The 16,214-nt window shown below is 44.9% G+C and overlaps 1 protein-coding gene across 3 annotated transcripts in view; it reads right to left on the reverse strand.

The window, feature by feature from the left end:
- TBL1XR1 (TBL1X/Y related 1) overlaps positions 1-16,214 on the reverse strand; it is a 131,774-nt gene that overhangs the window by 39,397 nt on the left and 76,163 nt on the right. Inside the window, exon 3 of one of the 3 annotated variants that reach the window (XM_074190954.1) lies at positions 10,374-10,442. The exons of the other annotated variants lie outside the window; for them this stretch is intronic. The gene's annotated coding sequence lies outside the window, so the exon portion shown is untranslated. The remainder of the gene's footprint in view (positions 1-10,373; positions 10,443-16,214) is intronic. 3 annotated transcript variants of the gene reach the window in all.

Genomic DNA, 16,214 nt, shown 5'->3' on the forward strand with positions numbered 1-16,214 from the left:
TCCCCTCACATCAGCACTCAGAGTCCCTCTCCCACTCTATGACTGGGTCTGCCTGCTAATGCCCAGTGAATTAAGAATGGCTTTTACATTTTTTACATTTACAAGTTTATTTTACTGAAAAATGCAAAAAGCATTCTTGGCTCACACTTAGCTCTTGGAACCCTCCTTTATGGTGCAGTTCAGACAGGATCTGCCACAAAGTCTTCCCTAATTCCCCCTCCAACCTCCCCCAAATAACCTAATACTGATTCACTTTACAATGATGTTCTCTGCACTTATCTATGTCAAGGTTTCCTCCCATCACTATGTAAGCTCCTTGCAAGTAGGGATTCATTCCCTCCTTGCCCACACATAAAATCTTTGGCAAACCATAGATGGCCACCAAAGGCCCCTCTGGTCTAAGGACATTAGAAAAGAATAAGATTTTCCTATAATCTAACTGATAACAGGAGCTGGGAAGATGTCCCTCATGCAAGGTGGAGCTCAGGGCATCAGTTCCTTCAAATGAATCTGTGGGATGCCATTGCCCACCCCCATCCAGAGCAGATGCTCTCACATGTGCCATGCCTCAGAGAAATCCGGAAGGAGCACTGCTATAATCCAGCCTTAGACGTGTGGTATCAATGTTGAACAGTTAATGATAACCCCATAGCAAACACAGTAATCAATCAATGTCTACAGAGGGTCTACCAAGCCCAAGAGATACTGCAGAAGATAAGTGACTCCAAGAGTTCCTAACTGCCTTCAGGAGACAAAGTAACCAAAGGAAACAAACTGGGCAGAAGCCAACGATCCCGTGAGGGCCCAACGACCCCGTAAGGGCAAGCTCACTGAGCGTGGATGCCCCTTCACAGGCCCGGCTTCTCCACACCTGTCCAGGCTCCCTTCAGAATACCTACACACAGTCACACATCATGGTAGTCTACGAACGATTCCTATTTTGTGTCCCAGCCCCAGAACCCACACAAGTGGTCCCCCAGATTGGGAAATTGCTCAAGGCTGGGCTGGAGAGTCCCCAACACAAGGTCCTTCTGGATCTCCACTAATCTGTCTCCACATACTGGCCCCCTGAGCCTTTAAGACCAAGACCTGTCTCCTCTCGAGCTAGCCTCAAGGAGCTCTGATAAATCAAATTAACAATGACACTCCATTCCTGTGAGAAAACATGAAAATAGGGCAACATGCGATGCAAAAAGTCCAAACCGAACCACAGGTAGACCTATAACGTGAACGCTTAGAGCCCACAGAAACTAGTAGTACCACCTGGCCACAAAATCATTTGGGGGGAACTCCAGAATTGAAAAACAAAATTCTCCCCTGCATTTCAAGACTGACCCACTGCCCAGGCTCTAGCCTAGAACCAAGTGCGAGAGCCAGGCTCTGGCAGGCAGTGAAGAGGCCCACGGCCACCTGGTGGGGCTGCCGAAGCAGACCCCCCCCCGGGGGCAGCTCTGAGCCCTCAAGCTGGCTGGCAAGGGGGACTCCAGATCCCCAAGTTCTTCACTTTGGTTGAGTCCCACCAGATGACTCTGGGGAACAATCTGGAACAGGGAAAAGGAGGAGAAACACCAAAGAAGCAAAACCTGGAATCAAAAAAAAAAAACAAAACCCTGGGATTTAATTGTTCCACACAACAGACATTTAGTAGAGTGGGCTGGTTTTGGGGGAAGGAGGAAAAAGGTTTTTTCAGATCTGTAATTCTACTTCCCAATGGCAAAAGCATCAAAACAATGTGGGGTGTATGTGAGCGTGTATGTGTCTAAGTGTGTAGCATATATGAGCATGTGATGTGTGTTATGAGTGTGTGTGTCTATGTGTGAGTATGAGATGTGTCTAAGTGTGTGGCATGAGTGTGTGATGTGTGAGTAGTTAAGTGGGGGGGGGGTGAGAGAGACGGAGTGGGGGGAGGGGGGAGAATGACAGGGGGAGAGGAAGAGAGAATTCAGACTAAAATAAAATTGAGAATTATTTGACAAAAAATAATAAAATAGATAATTTTAATGTGTGGTTTTCTAGGACCCTCTGTGGCAGGCAGGGATCCTGTTTTTGATTTATTAACTCCATTTCTATTTGAGGTTGAAACCAATGCTTTAGGAAATGCCAATAGGTACTACTTCCACTAGTCAGAGAAACTCTCTCGTAACTGTTCCAGTTAGTTGCCTGGACACTGGGGAGATGGTGGGGTGACCATCGTGGCCCGCCTACTATCACGGCTCAGAACAGGAGGAGAGTCCCTCCTTGCTCCAGGCTGATCTCTCTGCAGAGAACTACCCATTTTTACACAGCCCTCCTGCAGGAAATTGGGGTTCTCCAGCAAAAGCCCCGGAGGACGCTGGCCAGCGCTCCTCCCTTCTGGGGCAGCAAGGCACTCTGGATGCATTCCAAGCCTCCCCGCCTCCTTCCATAAGGCCACAGTGGGTGCCCGGTGGCTGGGGCACTGCAAAAACCTCTCCTCCCTCTCAGCTCGCCAGCCTCTCCACCATCCCCGCCTGGGCCTGGGTCTTGGCCTCCGCCATCCTGGATGCCCCAGTTCTCTTCAGGGCTCACTCAAGGTGCCCCTTCCTCCCCGGTCAGCCCATAACTATTTACTAGGTGATCTGAGGGACCCTGCACTGGGCTAAGAGAGGTGGTCCCTGCCCTCTGAGGGTTCAAGCATGGAAACCAATGGTAAAGAGAAGGTTGTAAGTCAGTCGCAAGGCTAAAGCTACTAATACTCTTTTCCTCCCCCTGAATTGCCTGTCTATGCAGAGAGTCACATTATTTCTTATGTGAGTGAGTTCAACATTATCAAGCTCATGCTTGAGAACAAGTAGGGTTTCATTTTGAAGGGGGGAGGGACATTCCCAGTACCTAGAAAGACTCTAGATCCTGAATATATATTCAGTTGACTTCAAAACAGAGAAGAATTTTTTTTAAATAATAAAGTTACATTTACAAGTTTAACTTAAACTCAAATTTACTTTAATTTAGTTAAGCTAATTTAGCTATAAATTAAACATTTGTTAAGCATTTTAATATTATTTTTAATCTCATTCATAGATAGAAGTATTCAATCACAAAGAAAATAAGGAAAAATAATTTAACTCATTTGTAGCAGTATTATTTGTTATTTCAGGAGTGTTAAATAAAATTTTAAGGTGACTATTAACTTTAACAATGGAATAAAATTGTCTTCTAGAGTTAACACACTACTGTTACTTTTGGGGGGAGGGGTTGCAAGGCAATGGGGTTAAGTGGCTTGCCCAAGGTCACATAGCTAGGTAATTATTAAGTGTCTGAAGATTTGAACTCAGGTCCTCTTGACTCTAGGGCAGGTGCTCTATCCGCTAGCCTCCCCTATTGTTACTTTTAATGATGCATTTATGTATTTGCACTTTGAGAATGCTTTTTTTCTTTTTTCTCATTATCCACATTATTTCAGGTAAATCTTCTTGTTTTCTTAATTTCTTATATTCATCATTTCTTGCATTGAAAACTTCATTACTCACTTTATCAGTTACAGCTAGTATTAACAGAAATCCCCTGGGGCGAAGTTCTTTTATTCACATCAAAAAACAGACATCCTTAAGGTGGGTATAGGTCACTTTTTTCTTACCCATAAAAAAAACCCTTAAGTTGTTGAGATTAGTCAAAGCATGTGGAGGTAGAGGGGTTGGAATAGGACCCTGGGCCTTGGCAAGCAAGGTCCTTCTTACCTGACAAGGAGGAGGAGGAGGAGGAGGCACTGGTGAGTGATGGGAGATGGACAGTGCCCTTAGGGAAAGGCCTAGATTTTTTTTCAGTGAGGTAGGAGGCAATTCAAGTGGTTTGGTTTGTTCTCCTTTTTTCTAGAAGAGGACCAAAATGTTGGAGCCAAAGTACCCTATGATCAGTTGTGGGGGATGGGACCACCAGGATTCAGACTGTGCTAATTCGGATCAGCCACAAAGGTTCACACAAACACTCAGCGTGGAGATGGCTCCGCACGGGCCCATCGCACGTCTCTGTTGAGCTCCTGCCATTTGGCTTCCCTCATAGAGCACGATGTCTTCCTGGACGCAGGCATCTCCTCTGAAGCAGTCCTGGCCAGGATCTCTCCCGTCTCACCTTGAGAGGGCCTTGCATTGCTTCTTCTGACCTCCACCTGAGGTCAGTCTATCCAAGAACCGAAAGGTTTGACAGTTCGGCTCCAGAAAGGACCCTAGGGTCTGCTCTCTTCTCCTGCCGGACGACCTTCAGAAGCTTCTGAGGCAGTTCAAATGGAAGCCCATTCCCTTTCCTAGTGGCAACCTGGTAGGGGGTTCTGGGTTCCAGGCACACAACAAGGAGGTCTGAACAATGGCTCTGAGAGCCCTCTGGTTGGGAAGGAGTCTAATACCTTTCCTACCCCATCACCAATGGAGTGATATGAGCCAAACTCATCTACAGCCCTGGAAAGTATACCGGCAAGCTAAGAGACCTTATCTACAAAATTCAGTTTCTCCATCATCTAAGTGAGCTTATCCACAACACTGTTTCTCCACAAGCTAAGTGAGCTTATCCACAACATTGTTTCTCCACAAGCTAAATGAGCTTATCCACAACACTGTTTCTCCACAAGCTAAGTGAGCTTATCCACAACATTGTTTCTCCACAAGCTAAGTGAGCTTATCCACAACACTGTTTCTCCACAAGCTAAGTGAGCTTATCCACAACATTGTTTCTCCACAAGCTAAGTGAGCTTATCCACAACATTCGCTTTCTCCACAAGCTAAGTGAGCTTATCCACAACATTCACTTTCTCCACAAGCTAAGTGAGCTTATCCACAACATTGTTTCTCCACAAGCTAAGTGAGCTTATCCACAACATTCGCTTTCTCAGCAAGCTAAGTGAGCTTATCCACAACATTGTTTCTCTACAAGCTAAGTGAGCTTATCCACAACATTCGCTTTCTCCACAAGCTAAGTGAGCTTATCCACAACATTCACTTTCTCCACAAGCTAAGTGAGCTTATCCATACATTCACAATTTCTCCATTTGCCATAACAGATGGTTCTCTATATGAATGGTACAGCGCTGGGTGGTGGAAAACCTTGTGTTTTTTTTGGTCCTGTCAAAGCAAAATGACTCCAAAGGGCATAGAATCAATCCATCCTTGGTTGCGCCTAAGCCTCAGAAGCTGTGGAGATCCCACAATCATCTGTAGACAAGAAGTCATGCACCAACTCCAATTCCACTTCAGTCTTGGTTTGTAACTTTTTCAAGTTAAATAATTTACCATCAGTGCAATGGGGACGTGGATGCTGCTCTCCTCCTCCTTGAGGATGAGTGAGCATTACTGAGACCACCATGCTAAAACCATGAGAGCAGGTGCACGGCACCGCTGCACAGGCAGCACCCAATCTCTAGAACCCACGCCAGCATTTCTCATGACCCTTGTCAGTCCTTTCTAAAGCTGCTCTGGCTCTTGAGGAGGTGACCACCTTCTAGGTGAAGGATCAGCCAGTGGAGGAGGCCTCTGGCAAAAGTCTCATCAGTCATGAGTAAGAGAGACACTCCAGCCACCCCCCAAGATTGTCACAGGACAATCTATTTCCCTTTCCTTTATAGAAAAGAACAATCCTGGGGGGATAGCTTCCTCTTGCCATCATTTCTAAGAACAAGGGACCCCTTGCCTTATCTCTGCTGGAATAGGGTCAGCACCAGGGGCTCTGTCACAGGAGATGGACCTAAGGATGTTTAAACCTCTTGGAAGGAGTGACTTCCACTGAGGTGGAGGATCAGTGGCTCCAGCACTGATTGATGACTACCTACAGAGAACACAATCAAAGTGTACAGGCTCTCTAGCATCAGAGCTCTGCCAGCACCGAGTCCTTGAGAAGCACCGAGTCCTTGAGAAGCACCTCGGGTCTCTGGCTCATCAACTGCCTTCAGGGCATCACAAAAGTGCTATCACAAAAACCTGTTCTCTCTCTCTAACCTTGAGCTTTACTTTTGATGGAGCTAAATGCTTCCTTCTTAGAAACAAACTCTCCTGCTGTAAATCCTGTGGAATTCTCATTTTTCATCTAGCAGCTTCTGAATTTCCCAACAGTCTCAACAAACCACATAAATGTTTGCAAGTGTTCCGGCCCAGAGGAGTAAGTGCAGTGCTGCACACCAAATCTTTGGAAGTTGCCCACTCCTTTTCTGCTCCACTGCTGTAAAGTGGGTTATGAGTCAGCTTGGCCCTCCCTCCTAGTTAACAAAACGTCCCTGAAAGAGAAGGGTTCTAAGCCGCTGTCTTGCCAGAGGCTGTGGCTTACTGAATGCCAGTGCTGAACAGGGGAGGATGAGTCTCTGATTGGCCCAGCATTCCACATTTCACATGGCCTTTTACATTCAATTCCTGCCTCTCTCTACTTACAATGGCCTAGTTTTTAAAATTCCATTATTTGCTACACAGGTGCATTCACAAAGTTGTATTCCATTTGGGTAGGTAGATGACATTGCTGGTGATGATGTACAAGTCTTCAACAGTAAATGACCCCTGCCCTTCTTGTTTCCAACTACCATCTTCCCAGGGACTCCTGGCCACATCTGATAGTCTGTGCCTACTCTGACATTCAAGTCCCCCCAAAGGACAAGCTTGTCCTCTTGCAGCACACATTGATACCATGGTGGGTACACAGGCACTGATGAGGGTTCTTTCCTGAATGGCACCACCCCTTCAGGAGCTTCATGTTTGCTCTTCTGGGGAGGCACACCAGCTTACTGACTGGGCCAGTTCTGACTGAAAAGCCACACCATTTTCCTGGCACCCCCCATCACTACAGTCACTCCAGAGGAACATGCATCCAGCTTCAGTGACCTGCCCTTCTTCCAGCAGCCTGGTGTCCCTTATCTGGACACAGTATCTACTGAGTTCTCTCACAATAAGAGCTGGTCATCTTTCATATTTGAGGCTCTCTGCAGAGAGAGAATACATTCCCTGTACCACATTCCCCATGGAATCACTGTCACAAAACTTTTTGTCCCATTTCTGGTGCTTTGACCACGGGGTCAAGGGCAAGTTTACCTACTGAGGTAAACTTCCCAGAGTCAGATGGGGTGAAGCAGACAATTTTGAGAGCATCTCTTCTAGCCCTTTTCTCATGCCAGGAGGTAAGGACTGAATTCCTTCAAAAAGGCTGCTCAGACACTCAGAGGCTGCCAAATCTCACTGCAGCTTCAGTTCAGTGAGAAGATGATCCTTTGGTCAGGAACATTGGTGTTACTTGCCCATAACCACAAGACTCTGAGGTAAGTAAAAATGGCAAAAAGGTCTATCTGATGTCTTTTGACTGGCACCTAAATTGGATTGAAGTGAAGCAGAGTTGCAAGTTGTTGGACTCACTCTCTCTTCCAGAATCATCTTAAGTCTAGTGGCAGAACAAATGTCAGGATGACTGGAGATGGCGTGGGATGCAGTGGATGACCTTGGTGTCTTCAACATCTAACCAAACTCTAAGCACCCACAGGAACCTGCTTCCATCGTCTTCACGGTCCTTTGGAGTAAGCTGTTCGCGTCCACGCATTTCTCTAGGGGAAGTCTTCCTGAGCTTGGGGCAGACTCCTAACTAATAAGGTGTGGGTGCCATTAGTGACCCTCACCCTGGCTCAGTCTGTAGCCAGTCTTCTTTGACACTTGTGTACAGCCACAATTTAGAAAAGAGAGTCAGGGACAGCTACACTCCGGGAGATTTCTAGGAGGATTGAAATAGTATAGAATAACTATGATAGCAGGCATGTAAAAGGTCTGCTTTGCTGCTGGCAGGGAAACCGATGGAGATGATGGAACGGATGTTCATGGAGACTCCGGCAACACCACTTTGCAGTTTTCTCAATGAGAGCTCTGTTCAGTAGCACGTGACTGGGAGGCAGCAAACACAGGTCACAGTGGAAAAGGAAGGGGACTTGGCAGGATCCTATGAAATCAAGATCAAGAAGCAAGGAACTTTGGCAATAAGATGGTCACCAAGACAAGAAAAGAAGGGAGTTAATCCAATACAAGCATGATAACTTAGGGAAGCACTGGTGATAATCTTTGTCTGTTCAAGGACCAGCTTCATTAAGTAAGAAGATGCCTCTTATGAGCAGCTTAGTCAATGGCCATGGCAATTCATGAAAGAACAAAATGAAAAACTCATGGCTAGCCCTTCTGCTCTGAAGTAAAGTTGTTGAAGAGTGGGGAATACTAAAAAAAATTTCAAAACTTTGTAGACCCTTCAAAAGACTATGTGTCCTTTTTGTACAAGAACTGCTACAGAAAAGGAGCGCATCAATATCCATATGCATGATTCGAATCAGACCAGGACAGAGTGGCTTTCATCATCAAGAAATATCTCATGAAACATTTGGTCTTCTCACCTTATGACACATATGATGAGCTTACAAAATGACCCCTATATGAAGATGACTGGAGCACAGGTGACAATATGGCACAGAAATTTTTAAGTACGTCTGCCTAGGGAGACTTTTCATATATTCACTCCTTGTGAGTGAAGTTCAGATGTGTAGGAGGTAGCCAGAAGTGGGAGATAGCCATGTTGCTTCTGCATCAAAGTTTTTATGAAAAAATAAGCCAAGGTTTTAAACTTGAAAACAAGACTGCATATAGAACCAAAAGAACTGGCACGGTTTCCGAGTTTTGATTATAAATACACTTAATGTAACTTAGGACAAGAGCTTTTATTCCTGATAGGTCACTAGATTACAAAGCAAAAAAAAAAAAAAAGAAAAAAGAAAGAAAGAAAGAAAAAGAGTTATTCTTTCTGTGCTAGAAAGCTCTACTTGTCAAAATTACTAACATCCCAGAAAAAAATAACCTCCAGAGATACAATGATATATTAAAAATAATACAACTTCTCTTCTAAGGAGAAAATTTTGGCCTTTATCTGAAAATTTCAGTCTTTTAGAAATCAATAACAAGTGGTTATCATCTCTGATTAATTACAAGCTAGTCTAATCACAGATAATTTCTTCATATAATTTAATATAAACATAAATTTTGTTTCTCTGATGAAAATATGTCTACTTTAAAGTATATTTAAAAGAACAATGTAGGGGCAGCTAGGTGGCAGAGTGGATAAAGCACCGGCCCTGGAGTCAGGAGGACCTGAGTTCAAATCCAGCCTCAGGCACTTAATAATGACCTAGCTGTGTGATCATGGGCAAGTCACTTAACCCCATTGCCTTGCAAAAACCAAGAGGAAGAAAATCGAACAGTATAGCACAATTCTGAAGGGTCTCTCTCCCACAAAAGTTGGTGACTACTTTCTATCTAACTTTGAATGAGTCACTTGCTGTGATTTTCTAAATTATGAAAAAAGACTTGAGTGACAATGATCACTACAAGCCTTTCCAATCATAAAGTTCCATGACTCAATATCTTCCCAAGATATAACCTAGCTAGGTGGCGCAGTGGATAGAGCACCGTTCCTGGAGTCAGGAGTACCTGGGTTCAAATCCTGTCTCAAACACTTAATAATTACCTAGTTGTGTGGCCTTGGGCAAGCCACTTAACCCCGTTTGCCTTGCAAAAAAAAAAAAAAAAAAGAACCCTAAAAAAAATGAAGGATGAAGGACAGACATTGCATTCATGCTGCACAGGGCTGTAACTGGTGCTGGTGGAAGACTCCAGATTTCAGAAATAATCCCAGCTTAAGGGAGCAAACACCAAGTTTCCAGACAATTTAATTTTCAGGTTTAATGATGAGTATGCAAAACTACACTAAAAACTTTGAATTAAACAGCAAGACACACACGCAGACACACAGAACACATATGCAAGACACATGTGCACATACATGCACACATGGACAGATACAGGGACACATATGCAGAGCGCAGTCTGGCTCCTTCCTTCAGGAACTATCTCCCCACACTTGTGGCACTGGGGAGTGGGCCCTGGGCTCTGCCCCCACCTCAAGGCCATAGCTGCACACTTCTGGCTGCCTGGGGCAGGCCCCTGAGCAACGCCTTGCAGCTCACAACCGCTAAGAGACAGGGGTCCGGACCATGTTAGACCATCATCCCATCATCGAGTTGCCAAGACCATATCCACAGTGACCATGAACTTCAATTTGAAACAATGCTCTATTTGTGGGGGAGAAGAAGGGGAAAAACAGGCTCTGCTAATAATTCTTCCAAATCTTTGAATGACATTTTCCAAGGAAGTATGTACTCAAAATCTCACCTCAATAAGAGTCTTGAGTTACTTTTTTTGGTATTAAATGTTATTTAATAAAATACTTTCTTCTTAAAATGTTGATGGGGAAAAAAGGAACCCCCAACCCCAGAAGGGGGCTGTAATAATGCTTCGAGTCCATTTACACCAGTGCATGGTCTCTTATCTTCTTTATAGACACAGATATAAATGATTGGAGGTCCTTACCAGAACTACTCTCTCAAAGTCCCATATATCTCTGATGTGGTAGCAGTACAAACTTTGGTTTTACACCACCTGAAAAACAAACCACATGATGTCACTTACCCCCCCCACTCTCATTCCTCACAAATGAAATTTCTATTTAATGGAACATTGCCCATTTGCTGCTTGTCTCTTACAGCGATCAATCTTTAAAATGTCCTATTGTGACCCTTTTTGATTTTCTTGTCAAATTACATTATTTTCTAGAAAGTCATCATAAATGAGTCACACCGCCCCCCTCCCCACAGCCCCTCCATGCAAACCCATGACACCAAAGGTTGCTCTGGGCAGCTAAAGTGGACTCAATTTAAATGCAAATACTTCCTTTTCCAGAAAATAAAAGTAAGCTTTGCTTATATCTATATCTGTATTCTGGGGTTAAAGGGGATTAAAACAATACATATACAATATGGTCTTGGAAGCACTGACACCCCCCTCCTCAAAAAAAGCATACTTTGCCTTTAATAATAAAGGCAAAATAAAGTTAGCTCTCCATAAACTTATAAACTTGATTCTTTTTAAGTTTAATAGAGATAAAAATCAAGAGAAGTATTCATCAAGAAATCATTCTCTAAAAGCCCACAGGGCTCATGAATGCATCTAAACTTTGGCGATTATCCACTCTTAAGTCCCAGGACCCCATCCCCACCTCCAAATGTGTACTGACAACTTGAAGCTCCTGTTCCTAGGAAACTGAATCGGTGGACGGGAACCTGAACCAGAGTCCACAGGCCAGGCTCTGAAGCCCACCTGGGGGTTTGCAGGTTCTAGGTTCAAGATCTAGGAAACTGAAGGCCCACTGAGGAGCGGGGGGGGGGGGGGGGGGGGTCCTCTCCAGCCCGGGACCCCCAGGGAGGTAGACTCTGGACCAAAGCCCTGACAGGGAAATGGGCTTTGAGGCAAAAGAACACCTTAGTGGGAGAAACCCTAAAAACATCAGATAGTTCAACTTAGTCAAGAGAAAAAAAGAGTTGACAACAGCCAATCAGAAATTCTCCTTAACCAATGGCCTCTCCTCATCTCTTCCTATTCACTGCTTCCTGCGCTTCCACCTACAAACCAGACCAGGTGTTGGCCATTTTTCTGAAAAAGAAAAAAGGAAATAAAAGGACCTTCATCTAATACTGCTATTCTCTCTCACTTTCATCCTTTATCAATCTGTCCTTTCTTTCCACAACATCCAGGCTTCCACTGCTTCCTTCCGATTTTTTTAAACCCTCTGTAATACGCTAGATGAAGCCCCCTCCTAGGGATCCCCCTCAACTCTTCTGCTCTCTGACACAAAACCCCGAGATGAGCTTCCTCTGCTCAATGCCTCCATTTGGCAGTCCACATGGTAAATGGCCTCTCGGCGGCTGCCTCTGCTCACTTCTCATCCTTGACCACACACCAACCTCCCCTGAGGACTTTATTCCTTTTCCTCTCTGGGGTCTACTTTTCTCTCACCTTTCTTGAGCCTTCCTGGCCCCCTGCCCCTACCCCTGCACCTAGGGGGAGCCTTCAAGTCTCTCTTCTGCTTGCTTGTGATGTGGTTCTACTGGTATTCTCTGTCAAAGTAGCCCTCCACCAACTAGTTGAGCATCTCCTGCACACCAGACCAGACCCAGACTAAAATGTACATGGCAAGTACTAAATAAAATGAATCAAAGTTCAGTAAAGTATAGATTATGCTAATTTGTGAATTCTAAGTCAATATACAGCCAAGAGATTTGTTTCTATTGGAGTCTGACACCCTTGCTGTGGACAACTCAAAGGGAGATGCTTCAACCACAATTCATTATCTTTTACCCCAAACCCATGCTGTACCCCCAGGTTTACAACGTCAGTTCTCTCCCTCTTGAAGTCAAGCCAGCCTGCTCACCTACAGTCTCCACCATTCAGACCAGACAGCAGCAATGCCGCTGCCCCCCCCATGACGACTCCTGGTCTGGTCACACACTGGGTCACTCTCCTAGAGACCCCTGAGAGTGCCTTCTAGGGCACCCATCTGATCCCAAGGCATCTGGGAGAACCTGCAAACCCCCAGGTGGGCTTCACAGCCTGGCCTGTGGACTCTGGTTCAGGTTCCCGTCCACCGATTCAGTGGCACCATCTTTTGCTCTGATTCTCTAAGGAACCCGTATCAGAGGGCACTCCTGCCCCCCACCACGCAGCTCTCCAGGGCCCTCTGGATAACATGCATTTTAACATTCTTTGAAAGCAGTTGTATGGCATTTCACTACCAGGGAGCAACACTTGTTAGGATCGATGTTAGAATTAAGAAAAATATGGACCTCCACTTCCAAAGAAGGCTTGGGGTGGGGAACGGAGGTCTGCCATCCTAAACAGTCCAACTAATCCTAACTCTCTCGACGGCTCTGCCCGCCTGACCAAGAGTGGATGCCAGGTTGCACGCTCTGGCTCTGTCAGTCTCTTGATACCGTGGGGGGCAAAGCAGAAAATGGGCAAAGCAAAAATCTAAAAAAAAAAAGAGGAAGACCATCTTTGCATGTAAATTGGAAAAAAATAGGATAAAAATAACATTTTGAAGCACTTCTTCCCAACTATTGCAATCCCTGGACTGTCAGAGTTATTCTCCTTTCAATGCTTGGTTCATGTACCCCCTCCTTCCTACAGGAAGTCTTACACACAGGCATACTCTCCCCACCTCCGCCACCTTCCATAAACGCCTCTGACCTATGTGCAGGGGGGTTCACTTCCCCAGGCACAATGCCAGCCCTCTGAGGGCAGGGAGATGCCTCACACCACGTCTGGCGCACAGTAGACATAAAATTTTAATCCATGCAGTAGATAGAGTTTGAGATACATCCTTCATTTGCTTTTATAAATTATAAATTCTTGCTATATCAATGAAGATATAAACAAAATAGAAAAGTTACTTCATGTGTCAACCAAAACAATTTCCTAAGGAAATACAGGAAAATAGCTATGTTCTAAACGTATGTAATAAGCTGTCAATTCCCACCAACTGGTAGTGGACAGTCCAGAGACAACACCAAAGTCTGTCCACTCGCCCCGTCCTGAGAAGGAATTCAGAGAGGAAAGAGCTGAGATACGGTAGTTCTCAAGACAAGATCTTGGGGCTTCTACTAGGTTCTCTCAAAACCTCTGCAGAAGACCAGGGGGTTCAATGGGGCCCACAACAGGTGGGCAAATGGCAAAGTCCCCACTGGACTCTCATGACCAGGAATCTCCTTGTGGAGCCTTTCTAAATAGGATCCCTAACTATGTGGAGCAAATGTTGAATTAATTGTACTTCTCTCTTCACATCAACAAAGAACCCAGGCTTAAAGAGAGAAAGTAGACGGTGCAACTGCAACAAGAAGTCACTGCTCTCGGATACATTCAAGACATTTATATAAGGAAAAAGGGGGTGGGGTTTAAGACTCTTTTTTTTTGTTTCAGATAGTGCAAAGGGAGCAACCTAAAAGCTTTATGGGATATAGACATTAAAAACATAAAGCCACATTATCAAGCATTACAAAAACCTCAAAAAAAAATTAGATGGGTAAAGTTCAACCTAAAAAGGTTTTCTAGTCATTAAATAGAAAAAAAAAGGTAAGACTATTCTTAATGACTTTTAAGTCAAAATATACAGCAGAATAAGCAAAGATCTAAGTAGACCCCAATCCACCTCTTGCCCCCATAAAATGAAATCATTGGAAAAATAAACAGATATGTACCAGGAAAAAAGGAAAGCTATCACACAAAATAATGCTGACATGAAAAAACAATTTATTTTTCTAAAAGTAATTAAGTTCTGAATGACAGCATCCAGGTAGCACACAAGATAAAAATGAACCCCCAAAAACCTGGGAAACATGCTAAGTTAGGATTAAAATTTGAAATTCTTTTAAATAGAAAAAATTAAAAGCATTTTATGCTTATACTGAAACATCAATGCTCACTTTACATGAAATATTTTTAAATTCAACAAATATATATGATACAACTTCTTTTATATACACAAACAGCTGTCAGTTTCCCTCTTCACTTTAGGCTAGAATCTTGAAAACTAGTTAAAAAATAGTCTGCATTTCCCAAATTATTGAATTTCTGACTGAATTTTCTGAAATTTCAGAGCATAGCCTGGTATACAACCAAAATCAAAGCCAAACCAAAAGAGAAAAGAAAACAAAATACCTTCCCTGAAATGAAAAGAATTCCTATAAATACAGCAAATTCTAGCCTCTGTAAAAAATGGGGATGATGAGAAGCACCCTGCCTCCCAGAGTGGTGGCAAGGAGGACATGAGACATCCCACACCAAGTGTTCTGCAGGAGATGCGCTCACCAACATCGGCCAAACCAGAGGCAAATGACCCTGAGCAAGACCCTTCTTTGTTTTTTCAGGGTTGACCTGAGGATCATGAGCTCACGCTTGCCCAGTGCTATGCTCACATATCATCCTCCTCCTTCTCCTTCTCCTCCTCCTCTTCATCATCCTCCCCCTCCTCATGAGTGGCAGTGCTCTTCCAGTTTTTTCATGGAGCTTCTCACTTTTCTAATTCTCAGGATCTCCGGATGTCTTGCCCCTTCTGCTGACATTCAGCCACAACCCCAAAACATTCAGATGATTTCCAGTCATTTCCCTCAAAATGGAGGTGGTGAGCTCTTTCCCCTCCCCCTCCTCTCTTCCTCTGAACACCCCCCCACACCAACAGAGACTGCTTGCCAGCTTAGCTTCAGAGGCAGAGTCAAGCCCCCACCCCTGCTCCCGTCACTCCTCATCTCCTCTGATCATCACCCCCAGGACATATCTTCTTGGAGACAGCAAGACCTTCAGCTGCCCAAGGACTCCAGGCTCCAGCTTAGGGACTGTCCGGACCAGCAACATGTCTTGCCCCTTAACCACCTCCCGAGCTCCTTGAGGGCAAGGGTCAACAGATGGCATCTGTCCCCTGGCATCAAGAATGCCACTGCTGTGTAAGAATGCATCTGGGATGGCTTTCTCAGGTCTGGTGCCACTCTGTTTTTGAGATACAGCATTCCACCAGAAGTCCGTCTTCCTCACTTTCTTTACCATCCAACTCGGCTACACAAAGAGGCTGCCAAGCTGGGCCCTCTAGGCCTTCCTCTCCTGCCATTCTCATACTCTCCCCCAAGTACCTGGAGCACACCCAGGGGCCACACCTGCTGGCTCTGCAATGTGCTCCCTGGTCGTGCAAGCTGCACAACTTCCTCACCGCGGAGGGCAAGGCACTCTATGGCCAAGGGCTATGGTTTTTTTGACCTGGGCCAAGATAATTCCTCTCTGGACCAATGTTGATTCACCTGATTTGATGGGGCTGAACTGGATCATCTCTAAGGTCCAATTCGGAAACCTAACACCTTTTGAGTTTTATAACTTCTTCTGCCCCCCCCCCCAGATTGATTAACTTGGCACTGAAAATGGGGAGGGGGGGGAGTGAAGAAAGTGGGAAGAGAAAAAAGCACCAAGACACAGCAAAGTGCATTGGCCCCCTCGATGTGGGCTCAGTAACACAGGCCTACTTGTAACTCAGGCACGTGGACGTTCCCAGCTCACTCCAAGGTGGAGTGCCCCATTTCACATGGCTTATAACTACTTTGAGGCTTCCAGCATCAACATCAAATCCTGTGCAGAATACTCAGAATAAAACTTAATAATTGTCTGATTCGACTCTCAGGTTCCTGCCACCACTAATGGGGAGCCCAGTGACCCCAGACAATGCTCAGAGACTGAAGGGTGGGAATGATGGACACTCCTGGGACACAGTTCAAGATCAGTATCAGATAATACATAATACAAGTGATGCTCTCCACATTCCTTTTAAAAGAAATGCCA

Source organism: Macrotis lagotis, chromosome 6 (assembly GCF_037893015.1).
Source record: "Macrotis lagotis isolate mMagLag1 chromosome 6, bilby.v1.9.chrom.fasta, whole genome shotgun sequence".
Classification (NCBI taxonomy): domain Eukaryota; kingdom Metazoa; phylum Chordata; class Mammalia; order Peramelemorphia; family Peramelidae; genus Macrotis; species Macrotis lagotis.